General features: G+C 33.4%; 1 non-coding gene across 1 annotated transcript; it reads left to right on the forward strand.

Moving 5' to 3' along the window:
* Nucleotides 1-13400: 13400 nt before the first annotated feature.
* TRNAK-CUU (transfer RNA lysine (anticodon CUU)) lies at nucleotides 13401-13473 on the forward strand. The gene has a single exon. It is a non-coding gene; the product is annotated as a tRNA-Lys (tRNA).
* Nucleotides 13474-16752: the final 3279 nt, after the last annotated feature.

Here is a 16752-nt window from a genome sequence, read left to right on the forward strand (position 1 = left end):
AAACAACTTCTTAAGTTTTATGGTAACACTGTGCCCTGAGTTGAGTAGGCCACTTATCTTAGGATGATCCTTACAAAGTCTCTTACATGGTAAGCACACAAACAAGCTATTACCCAAATGTTTCGAGTACGTAAAGCTTAACTCTATCCCCTAATTTTTCGAAACAGCGTTCTATCTATTCACAACGAATTACTCATTTATAAATCCATTTTGCGTCCCATGTTTTATTACGCCTGTTCGCTCTGGGCCTAACCTTGTAAATCCTTATAAAAAAATTACAAAAGCGCAGAAGTCTTGTTCTCCGTGAAATTTCTAAATCACCATGATATGTACGTAATATTGCGATTCGTGAAGAGCTAAAACTTGCAGAACGTCGCACCTTCGACTGTCGTCTGGCCAAAATTTGGAATATGGTAACAGGTAGTTTGGCGACATTTTGGTAAGGCGATAAAGGTTACTAGGTAGGACTTATAATAAGCAATAATCTGAGAAGTACACAGTTCGAATCACAGATTATTTTGTCTCAGAGAGATGAGAGATCATAAGACATGTCATGTGACATTTTCCAGAAAATTCCGATCGTGATTTTAGCTAATAAGCACTTAGAAACAATTTCGCTGCTAAAGTGCAGAATCGCCCACTTATTTGTTTGGCGCTTTTTACAAGAGTAAGAATAATTGGATTTTTGTCAATTTTCTTTGACTTTTTAAGTGGAAATAGGTCGATGTGTACATGGATAAAGTCAAGCGCGTGCGCAATGCCATTTTTGTGCAATTCTTGGATGTTTTTTAAGTGAAAATAGGTCGACGTGTACATGGATACCGCGTATGTGCAATTCTTAAAAACGCGCGAAACAGTGGCTGATTCTGCACTTTCTCTCAGTTTCGCATCTAGTCTTCGTCATGATTAAGCAGTTTTGTTCCATAAAAGTTCTAGCATAAGCGTAATTCGGCTGGCAGATTGTTGGAAAAAATGTTGAGTTAAAAAAAAAAAAATGCCTTTACTTCGTGAAAACAAAATGGTCCCCCCTTCCCCCCCAAAAAAAACTACTTGTTTGCTGCAGGAGGATTGGTCGCCAAATTTTCACCAAAAAATCGCCAAGTTACCATAATCTGAAGATTCACCCAAAATTTTTCATATTAAAATGCGAAGCATTCCTAATTCAGAAGTAAGGATTTATAATTATAATTATTACAGCACAGAAAACAATAAGAGGCCAATGGCAATATTAAATCTCAATATTGTGGCTTAAATATATTCATACCACCCGTATTGTACGTATTACTTCATTACATTGTATTATAGTAATTATTTATATGTAATAAGTTCTTTTTATTGGCACTGAGTGATTGGTACTTTCTTTATATATTATTCATCAGCTCAGCAGCTTTCTATGCACTAGACGGTCTTCTCTAGAATTTTTATATATTTAATTACAGTATCAAAATTATCTAAAAATATTAGCATTAAAAAATCTTGTTAAGATCTTTGATCTAAGTTAATAATGGAATCTATTCACATTTTTTAACTGTATTCCATTAGGGGTAGGATCTCGCACCCAGGCACCATGGTGGCTAACCAAAGCCCTCTGAACAAAGAGCATCTATGTACAATACATATTCTTTGCTCCTGAAGCTTGTTATCTTCACGAGGTTTTGGTCTAACTCCATTCTTTCCAAGTCTAGGAGGTGAAAGAATGTTCTGAAATACAACCACTACAGAAGATAGCCAGTCAGGGTTAAGGAATAGGGTTCAAATTCTTTGGTTTATTCTGACCTTAATAAAATGGTACTGCATCAACTAGGACATGATTTTTAACACTGGACGCGTCAGAGCCTTTTAGAAAACCATCAGGCAAGTCAAAGAAAAATTAATAAAGGAAATAACTATAAATTAAATAAAATGCTAAAAGAGAAATAAAAGTATTATAAATTAATGATAATTAGAAAAATCATAAGTTAAACTAAATTAATGTATTCTAAGACGAAGTAAATAAACAATGGAGTGACTGAATTAATTACAACGGATATGGTACATCAAAGATGAAACAAATGTTTTGAGCAATACTTTTGAAGACCAAATAAAATTGTTGCCTTAATTTACCTTCTAATTTATTTAAAGCCTTTCTAAAGATTCTCAATAGGAAGGATTTGTTCCTAAAATGGTCCTACATTTCTAAACTTGGCTGTTCCAAAAGAAAAAAGAAAAAAACTGAAAGCTTTCAGATTTTATATTACAGCCAAAGAGACTTTTTTTAACCTTTATTTATAAAATATCATGTTCTTCGCACTTAAACCATATAATTCATTTTAATAGTAAAATAATTTTAAAAGACCATAACTTTAAAATTTCCGATACACAGTCTCGCGCTCTGGAGATAAAAAATGGTTTTTATTTATTATTTTCCCTCGTATAATGTTGCCATTGCTCACTTTGAAATCGTTGGGTTTGTTAATCAAAAATTCATTCAAGTTTTACAAAATATGAAATAGATAATAAAACAAATTCCAAATTTTTGCTTTCAGATGCCCCTATTCGAGAAGAGGCTATGTTATTCAAAATTTGATGGCTGTATGTACTGTTTTTTTTTTTTTTCACAGAACGAGAAACATACATACATTCTGACAGATTTCTTCATTATTTAATTTCTTTAAATATAATGCAGGATTCTTAATATCTGTGGAAACAATTTGAAAAGTGAAACGCCGTTTATAGTGAACCAACGCAAAATGTCAAAACGAAATCAATACCCCTTCTAGCAAATTGCCCCTTTGGGCTAAAAGAAAAAATGCTGATGTGTACACCACATGACTTCCTAGTACAGAATATTAAATTATATGCATATTTTCTTGCATTTCATTTAAACTTATTGGATTGAATTAAATCTACTTGTTCGATAGCGCATAAACCACAATAGAATAAATGCACTCTTTAAAATTCACTATATTTGTTTACCATCGTGACATTCTGGCGCTAGGTTCACGCAATAACGTTACATTTCATTCATTTTGTAACTCAGAATGCACAAAATTTATATCATCTGAAGAATTAGCTAATCGTTGCCACATGTTCTACGCAAATAATATAATAAATATAAAACGATGTATAAAAGAAATTAAACAAACAATTTAAAGAAATAGTTTTTCACAGACGATTCAGTATTTCTCATTTAATTCAGTTCTCACTTCGCGACAAGGCAAAAATATATAAAAACTCAAAGTATCTATATTAAAAATTACGAAGTAAATCTTAAAACACTTATTTCCTCGAAAAAATTCCAGAAAGAGTTAAGCAGGATATAATTTGCAGTAATAAATGAAGGCCTTATCTTCGTTGTTACGCTGCTTAGTCTCTCTAGATCAGCAAGAAATCCACCATTCTGCTAATTTTCAAATGTAAACAGACATGGCCGCCATGGTAAAAATACTTAGGCTCAGCCGCACTTAAAGAATTTTTTAAATTGTTGATCATTCTACCAATATTGCATGCAGATTTACTAAAGGCATCGAAACCTTAACCGAAGGATAAGAACAACATAATTCAATCATTTTTAAAGCAAAAAATGCACATTTTACAAACATATAAGAATAAAGAAACTGAGCTCACTGAGCCCAGTAACAGGGTGGATATCTATCTATCTATATATATATATGTGTGTGTGTGTGTACATATATTTGTATACGTTTGGTGCCCACCAGCGGCCGAGCGGTAAAGTCGCTGAACACTGGTAGTTCGGTCCGAGGTTCGAATCCCGCGAACGGGCTCGCTGCATGGGCGTTTTCGTGGTTTTCCCCATGTGTAACGTGTATACGAGCCAGTTTCCCTTAGAAAGTCCTCCACGAAAGGCATCCCTTCCCTTAGGCAGATAGCCCTAGTGTGCTTTGCCATAATTAAATACACCAACACCGTATACGTTTGGTGCTGCCGATTTCAACCAAAATACGAGGTGCACATCTACATGTTATAGCAGTCCTACATACAAAATTTCAACGTTCTATGCTACTCGTGTTTGAATCATGCGAGATACGTACGCACAGACTCTACCGAAAATTCTCTTCAGAATTCATTTTAAATCAGTTTTATAATTGTTTTGGGGAAAAGAGTCCTTTATTCTGTCCTTACGTGCGGATGTCACGCAAAAACATCGTTAAATTGCATTCGGTAGCCGTCAAAATGGATATTTTCGTTGAAATATGATGCCCGAAATTTTTCAATGTTACAATACTTCCTTTTATTTCGTACAAGGAAGTAAAATATTTCGACTAAGTTGCACCAAAAGTACTGGAATTTATCTAAACTGCGGTAGGGTTCGCAAGGAGTTAGGATTTCACTGAAACAGGCTGAATTTTAAGCATAACGTCCACACAAACACCATTATAATTCTCTTTGCGATTTGAACGTATTGCTTCAGGGTTAAGCAGTTGATCACTCAACTCTTCACGGCTGTCTCTTTTCTGACTTTACTGTAAAGAAATCCCATTGTATGCTAGTCAAGTTCTCCTCAGGGGGTGGGGGGAAGTTGCAGCTGCACTCACTCTTGAGAAAAATTTGAATTAAGGTGATCTTATCAATATACCATCTGCAGGAAACTGGGGAACAACGCTAAACCAAAGAATATCTAAGGAGATTCTTTGGCTAAACTTTTCCATCTCTCACCTTTAAAAATATCATTTACCGTGTTTACTCGTCTAATAGTCGAGCTGTTTTTGCCTATTTTTCGTTGAGAAAGTTTACGAAGAACGACTATTATATGTGGCGAAATCTACAGAATATTGTACACTTATGACGATATTTCTACTTCAAAACGTGGGTGCGACTACTACGCGAGTAAAAACGGTATGCTTATAAATGGCGAATTGATTGAAATTACAAATAATTATATTTTTTTTTCAGCTAATGTGAAAATTGTACAAGATAAATATTAAATGAAAATTACTTATGAGCTTAAGTAAACATGAATTATACTAACGTTTAAATTATACTTTTCATAAAGCTTGAAGGAATTAAAAATAAAAACGTATTAATTTTATCTGGAGATTCAAAAACCTTTCAAAACAAGAATTTCTGAAGTATATAAAATTCATAGATTAATTTTACATACGTCATTAACCCATCAATTATTGAATTTGAGAAAACGTAATTGATGTTAGTTTGCATCTTGTAACTATGATTCACAGTTTCTTTTCGAACGAAGTGCTTTTAATCCATTTAATGTTGAGGTAAGGGTCATTCACAAACACGTCTGGGCATTTTATTTACATAATTAATACAACACAAGCTTGTTAGGCATATGCATTTACAATTATTAGGATGAACATCTTCGTTACTGCATTTCTTATTAAAATGAAAATAAAATGTGTTACGAAGGTAAGAAGACAGAATCGCCCTGTGTGTAGCAACATTAATTAGTATCAGCATTTTATATTATTTGTCTGAAATCACGCCAGTACTATTGTAATAAGTATCTGTAATGAGATGTTGTATGCATTTATGATTCCCCCCTGCTTCTAATTTTTTTTTTTTTTTTTTCAGTTATTGAACATCCTACGGACTATTAGAAATATTGGTACTATTCGGTTTCGAGAGCCGTAAAAAATCGCCAAATTATTGTTGATGCCAATGCTGCCAAAAATAATTGCGGCAACCCTAATAATTGCATCAAGAAAAGAAGTATAATAGTAAATAACTTGGCTAGAAGAGAAACACGCTAATGTGACAATCAAAATTGTAAAACAACCTTGTATTTAGCGTAAGTATATTGAAACAATCGATTTCGAGGGTAGCTAAGGTCCCTCCTCATCAGGAGAAAGAAATACGTAGAAAGAAGAAAAATAAAGGAGTCTCAGAAACACGTGGTCCTTATTAGCACTGCACGTGGTTATAACCGGATTTTAATCAGAGTTACATTCGTTCGAAGTTCAGATTTTGAGCGTGAAGGTGCCGTTGCCCCTCGCTCCCTATTTTTAACTTGGATAATTTTTCTTGTCCTTTGTGTCACATGTTTGATCAGATAGCCTGGCCCAGTAAAAGTAGGCGGCCAGTGTAACTGATTAAAATCCGGTTATAACCACGTGCAGTGCTAATAAGGACCACGTGTTTCTGAGACTCCTTTATTTTTCTTCTTCCTATGTATTTCTTTCTCCTGATGAGGAGGGACCTTTAGCTGCCCTCGAAATCGATTGAGTGTTTCAATATACTTACGCTAAATACAAGGTTGTTTTTACGATTTTGAGTAAATAACTTTTTAAGATTGATGTTTTAATTTAGATGAAAGGTTAATTTCATATAATACTTTTTTTTTTATTATTATAATTTATATGAAAAAGGCTAAACATGACTGAATAGAAGCATAAGGGTAAATAACTATTTCAGATCATTATTATAATTTATATAAAAATTGCTAAACATAACTGAATGGATGCCTGCATCGCTATTTCGATACCGACTTATCGCTAAAGCATAATTTCATCTCGTTGGTTGTTCAAACGTAATTTTCTATAATTAATGATGCATTTTCTTTGAAAATATTCTCGGTAAAGTGCAGAATCGCTCACTTATTTCTTTGCCGCTTTTTACAAGGGTAAAAACAATTGAATTTTTGTCAATTTTCTTTTACGTTTTAAGTGAAAATAGGTCGATGTGTACATAGATAAAGTCAAGGGTGTGCGCAGTGCCATTTTTGTTCAATTCTAGGATTTTTTTTTTTTTTTTTTTTTTTTTTTTTTTTTACGTGAAAATAGGTTGATGTGCACATGGATACGGAGTATGTGCAATTCTTAAAAATGCGTCAAGCAGTGGATGATTTTCCACTTTACCCAAAATTCTATTGCCGACTTTTCATCATGGGCAGTTCCCATGATAACATTTTCAAATTTTCAAATTGTTAAATCCATAGGATGTCAAAAAAAGGATTTAAAATCAAAAAAAGGATTTAAAAATTAAACTAGTATTTCAATGGCGTTTTAAGAAATATAGAACTATATAAACTTACGCAATCTGAAATCAGCCGTACGCTAGATTTGGCGCGCTGTTAAATGGGCGCGTTAGCTAGATTTGGCGCTTTTGCGCGTACATTTTCGCTGCAATTTTTTTACGGTCCTCGAAACCGAATAGTACCGAAATATTTAATGAGTTTCTCAAAATTATTGGACTTGCGGCAACCGCAGAGAGGTTGTTGTTTTATGGTTTGCTGTTCCTGCGGTTTAGGTGTTTTAGAGGAGGCTTACTCGTGACGACAACTATGGGTTGAATCGGAAGCATGGTGCTTGAAGTGCAATGCCCAGAAATATGACGGAACTTTACCCGGTAACAAAAGAGCTCTTCGGTTATGAATTCAAGTCATTCAATTCTTTCAAATTTGTGACCATTGGTTGGTTCAACGGACGCTATATATCCTTACTCAGTATCTATTACGCTAATGAGAAACTACGACGTTTTGATGTCGTGATTTGTTTTTCATCCCATTGCATTGATGGGGTATAGTGTTGCGTTGGTGAGTAAGCTGTTCAACTCCGTTTGTTGGGCGTGACTAGCTGGGCCAGGTGAACACTTGTGGAGCGAGTGATGTAGCTTGTCTGTTTTCCCCAGATAGGGATGGAGGAGGTGTATGTTCCTGTCACGTCCGAGTCACCACTTGTGCAGGCTGCGGAACAGTTGTTGATTTATGGCTCGCTGTCCCTGGGCTTTCGGTGTTTTAGAGGAGGCTTGCTCGTGACGAAGGCTATAGGTCGAAACAGAAGTGCGATATGGCGAGAATTCCCTGCCCCCTTCTGTGATGTACCGAACTGGGCCGAGATTTTTTACCTCCGTCACGTGTACAGGAAAATGAGGAACAGGGGTTAAGATAAATAAGAAAATTAGGTGAAGTTTCACTTTCACTGGTTGGTGAACTTCCAATATCTATATCGCAGTTTGATGTCTGATTTTATATCCGTCAATATGGAGGGGAAAAAATGGAGTCACACAGCTTTAAACTCTTGATAAACGTGACCGTCGAACCTGTTCGAACTTCGACATCAGCTTCGAGCTTTGGCGCTTTTTGGCAACAGATATTTCACGCATGCGCAGCTGTTTCCCTTTTCGTTCGAAGGGAGCCACTCCTGCTGCTGTGAAGTTTTTCTTCTTTACAATACATATTCCTTGCTTGTGGAGCGAGTTATGTAACTTGTCTGTTTTCCCCAGATAGGGGTGGAGGAGGTGTATGTTCCTGTCACGTCCAGGTCACCGCTTGTGCAGGCCGCGAAACGGTTGTTGATTTATGGCTCGCTGTCCCCGGGCTTTCGGTGTTTTAGAGGAGGTTTGCTCGTGACGACGTCTATGTGTCGAAACAGAAGTGCGATATGAGAGTTTCGCGTTGGCCTTGGAGGATAGAAATTGAGTCTGGTAAATTATTTCATGGACGTGAAATACTTTGCCTCGTCACAAAAGAGCTCTCCGGTGGCGTCTTCAAGTAATTGAACTTTTTTAAATTTGAACACTTTGGTTGGCTCATCGGACGCCATAGACTTTTTTATGTTACTTTAATCCACGCAGCATAGCAAGTACTAAGAAATATTACGCGAAACATGAGGTCTCTATTTTTTATTTTTAGCATGTCTATACAGCTTCTTTCCACAGTTATATTTTTTACTGTTTAACAAACTTAGTGATTTGAAAGAAATGAATGCGCATTTTAATAATTTAAATATCTATCTGAGTTTTCAATTACTTTTGTAACTGATATAATTTGAAATGCATTTAATTTAATTTTATACAATGAATAATTCTGAACATTTGCAGCATCACCATAATGAGTAAAATAGCTAGCTTCTAAATCCAGATATCTTTCTCAGCATTTTTGGTTGCCTGTTTATCCATTTCATGAACTTTTGCATTATATTCTGTCTGAAGCATCCGGCGTTATCCTGTTTTCACCGAGAGATCATTTAGAGAAATCGGAATAGTTTTCTCGAAATCTCAAGCAGACAGTGATTTTACTCTTATTTGGATTGAAGGTGAAATACACAAAATTTTATCAAGCTCGAATAAAACTACAGAACAACGGAGAACTAACAAAACGTCATATATCAGTTCTAATAAGAATTCATACGTGCATTTATTATACGTTATCTTTTTTTCTTTTGGAAAATCGCCATCAAGTTTACCGATTTCTTCACTGTTTTCGAAGTATTCCGGAAGAACTCAGATAGCTCAAGATATGTTTTAGGTTCTACACTATTCTAAACAGTAAATGAACATGGCGCCATCTGACGGCTTTAGTAAGAACTGATAGCGAGAACGGTCCAACGGCTGCGTTTATCTGAGATGATTTCAAAGCTGGAACTGTATAGAAATATTAATAATTTTTTGGGAAAAATTATTTATGTATAAATTCTTTGCTTAACATGCATAACTATCATTGCTAGCTGGAACGCAACAGCGGCGACAAAGTTGGGTGTCGTGTACGCAAGGTAGGTCTCATGGGCACAATATTCTAATATAAACGTTCTGACTATTTGAAATTTTTGCTAATCTTTGGAATATGGTAACAGGTAGTTTGGCGACATTTTGGTAAGGCGATAAAGGTTACTAGCTAGGACTTTAGCAGTGTACATGGATATAGTCAAGAGTGTGCGCAATGCCATTTTTGTGCAATTCTGGGATGTTTTTTTAGGTAAAACTAGGTCGACGTGTACATGGATGATACTGTGTATGTGCAATTCGTAAAAATGCGGCAAGCAGTGGGCGATTCTGCATTTTGTCCCAATTTCGCACCTAAACTTCGTCATGATTAAACACTTTTGTTCCATAAAAGTTCTAGCATAAGCGTAATTCGGCTAGCAGATTGTTGGAAAAAAATGTTGGAAATGTTGAGTAAAAAAAATAAAAAATAAAAAAAAAATGCCCTTTACTTCGTGAAAACAAAATGGCGTCCAAACAAAAACTAGCAGGTTGCTGTAGCAAGGTTGGTCGCCAAAACATCGCCAAGTTACCATAATCCAAAGATTAACCGAAATTTTAAATAGATAGTGACCTTCCTCTTGTTTTGAAGGTTAAGAGGCAGTATTTAATTAAGACCTTATGAAACCGTGAATTTACATGAATTACACACAGACACACACACCATAGACGATTTTAATGAAAACAGAGCTAGCGTAACTTCACGCCTCTAGTTAGTTATTAGTAATAATCGGAATAAATCTGCGTTTATTGCTTTAAATCACTTAGTTTGTTGTACTAAAAATATTAGTACCAAATCTGCTGTTGCACTCATTCCTGATAATACTATTTTTTTTTGGGGGGGAGGGTATCTTTAGTAATAAGTATCATTTTGTTTGTGTTTACGCCATATACAACTCAAATGCCAAATCGCAAATATTTTAGAAGGTGCAGAGCAGCACATGTTTAGAATTCCTGTTGGAGAGTAATGCCTGAAGGGACCACCAAACGTTAAATTTAAAAACTGCGCAGAATTTTACTCTGCAGAACAAATTCATCAAAAAAAAAAAAAAAGTATTGCATATAACAAAATTACAACGAAACAAACAATATCCTTTAATACAAACATTAATTATCCTAATAAATAAATTAACCAACTTCCCGTTGGCTTCTCTCAACAAACGTCCAGTATCCAAAAGAAACATTAAATTTAAAAACTGCACAGAATTATCACCCTCATTTTTCCAACTGGCAACAGTGCTGATTTTCAACAGTCAGTAGTCCAGTATACAATTGAATAATAAACTGTTGCTAAAACATTTCTAAAAGAATGAAACTACTCAAAATGATGCGATAAAATCGGAAAGATAAAATTAAAAAAAAATCTAATTCGAATTTTGAAAAAATCGCTTCGAGGTGCCCTGGCTCTTGTCTAGATACACCTATGTACCAGATTTCGTAGCCGTGGGTCTATTAGCTTACGCGCAGCGCGAACGAAAGACACACCACACAGACAGACTCTTTCTTTTATTATATGTAGAGATAACACGTTTTTCGCACTACGCCACATTAAATTCAATTTAACAGCAAAATCACAAAATTTTTAAACAACATATCTTTCAACATATCATAAAAAATTTACAAAAAACACAAACACACACTTTAACGTCTTGTGTGTTACCTTTATTTATTAAATATCATGTTCGTCGCGTTTAAAACATAAAATTCAGTTCAAGAACAATATCGCAGAATAATTTTAAATTGAGCATATCTTTAGAATTTCCGATACACAGTCTGACACACGGGAGATAAAAATGTTTCGTTCCATACAAAGTTGCTACTACTCACCTTCAAATCGTTGAGTTTGTTAATCAAAAGTTCATTAAAATTTTAAAAAATATAAAATCTGTAATAAAAAGATATATATAACACCATTCTGTGAAAATATTGAAAATTTAATTAGATAGATCTGAATTAAACGCATTTTCATTATTTAGATCAATCCGATTGAAAAGTAAAAAAAGAATATTCTTAAAAACTGCATCTATTGCTTTCCAGCAGCTTTGTTTTTAAATATACAACAGAGAGATTCAGTTTGAGAGATAAAAATATCTTACCTTTCGCTGAATGGCAACATACTCGGAATGAAAAGTAAAACAACGCATTTCTAGTGATTTGATGCTAAATGGCGTTTCGAGATTAATAATCCTTTTGGGGAAAAAAAATCTGAAAGGTTTCAGATTTTAAATTACGTCCAAATGCGCGCTTTTTTTTTTTTTTTTTTTTTTTTTTTTTTTTTTTTTTTTTTTTTTTACCATTTTGTGTGTTACTTTTATTTATTAAATATCACGCTCCTCAAACTTAAACCATAAAATTCAGTTTAACAGCAAAATAATTTTAAATTGAGCATATCTTTAGAATTTCCGATACACAGTACGCTCATACGCGCTGGAGATAAAAATGTTTTTTCTGTACAACGTTGCCATTAAGCGCTTTCAAATCCTTGAGTTTGTTAACCAAAAATTCGTTAAAGTTTTACAAAATATGAAATCGATAATAAAACAAATTCCAAATTTGAGGTTTCCAGATGCCCATATTCGCAGTAGGATTACGTCATTCAAAATTGGATGGCATTGATTTATCACATTACGAGAAACATACATACATCTATGCAGATTCTTCATTATTTAGTTTTTTTTTCAAATATAACACGGGGCGATAATATTTGGTGGCAACAGTTTGAAAAGTGATTCGACGCAAAATCGCTAAACGAAAGGGACAAAGCCCTTTGGACTAAAAATCTATATATGGTTGATAGTTTCAATTTTACAACTGGTGAACACTGTTCAATTAAATTCCAAATATCTCAAAAGTAAGTACCTATTTTTGTGAAATCCGACTCTTTAAAGAAAAGACAAGTAAGTTTATTAATGTTTATCATGCTTCAAAATATGTTAAAGTGGAATGAATTTTATTACTGTATCTAGAGGATTTTCCAAAAACAAAATGCTTCCTTAATTGAATTAAAGCGAACTTCGTCAGCGTTTTATGAGTGAAAATTTACATTGCGAAATAAGAAAATATTTTCGACTTCGGAAACAAATTTCTTAAGCAAGAACTTCTTAAACAGGTTTATTTATAGTTATAAATGCTGAATATAAACTGTTCAGAAGATCGATAGAAAGCATTCTGGATATATGCATTGTTATCTTTCCTGCTCACGTGTCTTTAAATAGAATGCTAACAATGCTGTTTCAAACAGCAGTCTATTCATGGAAGCTATGGAAGCTTTAGACATCTCATCCATCATTTTGATAGTTTGGAACTTCGCAATATACAAGACGCTAGCTGGATTAAACTCCAAAACTGCAAGAAAAAGAGATGAAAAGGAGAGAAAGAGAAATGTACCTCCATCCGATGATTCTTTGTTCTTTTATAATTTAAGATCAGTTCCTTGTAACATATTTCTTTTCAATTTATTTCGATATTATCATCACGTAAAAATAACACTATATTTTACTATTCACAACTTCGAAACGTTATATTGATTTTGAACGAATTTTAATCAATAAACAACACTTTGAAATGTGTTTATAACCATTAGATAGGCAAAAAATAAAGTAAATGTGATTTTCAGAAGGGAAAAAATTATTAAAGGTAATATAATCTCCAACATATATGTACTAAGGATGTAAAATTCAGTAAAATCCTGATATTAGTACGCTGAAAAAAAATCTGTTTTTAGAATTTGATAATATTTTTTGATAATTTTTATTAAAAAGGGTATTTTTTTAACTGCATTTTTCTAGTAAAAAACCGAACTTTTAAAAAACATTCAGTATTTGCATGATACTGAATTTTACTTTATAAAGTGTTATCTAAAATGTTTCCTACAGCTGTTTATTTTCGCAAAATACTTCAACCAAAGTCAAGCCATGATAAGAAAACTTAATAAAAGAGATTTATTTTTAAAATATCGTATCGCCCGGCTAGCTCAGTCGGTAGAGCACGAGACTCTTAATCTCGGGGTCGTGGGTTCGAGCCCCACGTTGGGCGTATTGTTTTTCTAAGTGCTATTTTTAAGCTTTGCATTCCTGCATCGCTTTCAGCATGCCTGGGCAAATATTAATTGCTAATACAGGGTGTCCTGTGAATTCTTTAAAAAGTTGCGAAATAATTCTAAAAAAATGGCATATTAGGATACGCTTTTACACCTAAGACTTTATCATAGATAATTTTAACATGATACAAATTTTTTCGTGATAGATGGACATTTTGATGATTCTGTGATAAATGAAAATATGCAAATTAACAAGCTTTAAAATAAAATGTATAGCTGAGAGCTCATGATAATATGTATGCAAACAGAAACGAATCATTTTCGTGCAAATTTACGAGAGACATTTCCGAAGTAGCACTTACTCCAACGAAACACTTATTTTTTTTTAAGCTCTCCTCAAAAAAACCTTTTCGATGTCTCCTCAAATTCATCAATTTATAGTGTAGGTAAACTCTCAAATCGGACACTTCGAAAATATTTTTTTTTTTTTTTCAAATGTGAAAAGAGATGCGTCTGCAATAATCGTGAGCAATCGTTGGGGGCAACAGTGTTTAAAGTTTCCATACCATCTTCCCACAGAAAGAAAATGATTGCTTCCGTAATTGCAAAAACAGTGCTACAAAAATAGGCCCATATCAGTCAATCAACTAAATCGGACTGAATGAAGGAATAGCATGTCAATACTTGTCTCTTGTGTTGCCTTATAAGTACTAGGACTGAACTAGAACTCATTTTCTAGAATTTTGTAAACACCTTACCTAATTTTGTTCATTTTTTTTTTCTTATGGTACAAATTAATAAAGCTATTTATCTGCAACAATTTAAATTAAAATATATTTTTATGTTAAACCTAACTTAAAAGGTAATTTTGTCTGAAATATTCATATTTTCTCTAATACTGTATTATTCATCATCAGTCCCGTGTTTAAAACCATTAAGACATTAACCATTAACCATTGATTAAGGTTAAAAAGGTTGAGATTAACCATTGATTACTAGTAATTTAGACACAATAACACGCCGAACAAATACTAATTCAATAAATTTTTCACATTCACATTCAAAAAATCTTCCTGTTCTAGTTAACGATCCTAATTCCAATCCAACTTTGCCTTCGGCTTTTAAAGAAATTATTGTTTTAGTTCTGGTTTCATCAACAGATGGCGCCACTTACTTAGTCTTGTCCAGGCTTTCTTATCTTATCTAATCATTATATCCTATCTCGTTCATTTGCGGTTTTGCAGCTGAGGATGGTGGTTCGGTAAAACCATCGAAACTAGTCCTGTGAAAATTTTGAAAGTATAACGCTGATTTTTGTTGTTTGAGAATTAGTACTAGTAATTTGTTTCCGGCTTCCATATCGGCTGCTCCAGTTCAGACACCAGCACTCTAGTTTTTATTTTCTCCGGATATAACCAGTATAAGGCATATGGTTAAATGTTGCGTCATGCAACAAGTGCATGAAATTCTAAAGCGCATTGTGAAATATCAAGAATTAAATTTAAATGTTTAAAATTTCTCAAATTAAAAAATAATACTAACTTTTTTTTGGTGTGTGTGTTAAATTTGTTGACTACGCTCATAAGAACTTCTTTTTATGTAATCTTAAGTAAATAGACTTTTAATGTTGATGTTTTGTATACGGAAATAAACACAGTCCAGAGTTATATACTGTTAATGTAAATTAATGGTTGGAAATAATATTTAAGTAAAAAAATACTTAAACCTACATCTGGAATAAAAAATCATAATAATAGATAATGAAATAAAACATCTCTTCGAATCAGATAATATTGCCTGTAATTTTAAATTCTTAAAATGCATGCATAAAGGATTAAAAAACGGTATTATATGACAAAGGGAATTTTTTTCATGAGTTTTATGATTTAATTTAAAAATAATATTCTTACGAATTCTGTATTTAGATAGCTAATTTTAGTAGAAATATAATTAAAATAGGTGCATTTCCCGTGCAATGCAGCGCGGGCAAATTTTAAAAGAAAGCTACGCCGGAAAAGTAAAAATATAGGAGCACGTGCATTTAACATTCAAGAAGTGGATATGTCGGTAATTTGTATTGAAATTGAATAAATGTAATTGACTACTATGTTAGCTGTAACTGTAATTCCACCTTTCCACCTCGTATGGCTTTCCAGAAATCTCGAGAAGCAGAAAATGCTAGAACTATCTCCCGCGACCGATTGTAAAAGCTCTAAAAGCCAGAGAGAGAACATTTCAGCTCAGTTGTTTTAGTTGCTGTTGTTATTGTTGCGAATTCGCGGTGAGATTGTGAACACTCGTACGAATATCTCTAAAGAAAATTTCAGTGTTCTGTGATATTTGTGATACGAATAAATTTTATTAACCTTTTATCAGAATTGTGCATTGAATTTATTACGAACCCGTACGTAAGCAACAATATTAGCGTAAGAATAAGATTCCTTTTCTCACGTTTTATTCTGTAGCATTCAAGTCTCACACCGACAGCATGTGTTTAAAATTTGCTTCTCCAAATCACCCGTTTATCAAGACTTTTTTAATAACAGAGGTTAAAAATTTTAAAATTCCTCATTTCATATTATTGAACAAGCAGTTAAAAAATATATCTTAAGAATTCAGTTAGCTATTCCACTTTCTCCATTTTTGAGTTATAAAATTACACTGTTTTGAATAAGTTTAAATGTAGTGCCTTTTTTTTTTTTTTTTTTTTTTTTTCTATTGCTAATCAGTTTGGAAGAAGGTATTCAAAGACTTCATTTCAAATATGAATTCCTGTTGTACCTACTTTATTCCTTGCCAGTATGGTTTAATATTATACATTGCTAGAAGGAGAGTTTTGAAATTTCGCATTACACAACGTAGGCCTTATTTTGGGAAAAAAGAGAAAAGTAAGAAACTCATAACTCTCTTAATTTTTTGGTTTAAAAAAAAATCCCACTTTCCGGTTCTCTGTAGCCCAAACTATTCATAAAACTTCTTCTGTTAGAGAATAAGATTTCTTAGAGGCAATTCATAATCATAAAATTTGGATTCTGGTTAGCTGGTATTCTATTCTATTCAATGATACCAGTTCTGAAATTCTCCTTAAGTTGTCAAGAATTTGTTATTTATCGTTGTGTTCCTTTTTATTACATTAGTTGTTACGTTCGTTTTCGTCAAAGTGTTATTTTTCGGCCAACAGATGGCACTAGGGGTCAATTAGCTAGAAAATTCTCGAGTTATATCTCATGTTCCCAGATATTATTTTTATTTATATTTTTTTTTTTTTTCATCAT

This window comes from Stegodyphus dumicola, chromosome 7, assembly GCF_044657685.1.
Source record: "Stegodyphus dumicola isolate Sdum_Otavi_A_Nest chromosome 7, ASM4465768v1".
Taxonomy (NCBI): Eukaryota; Metazoa; Arthropoda; class Arachnida; order Araneae; family Eresidae; genus Stegodyphus; species Stegodyphus dumicola.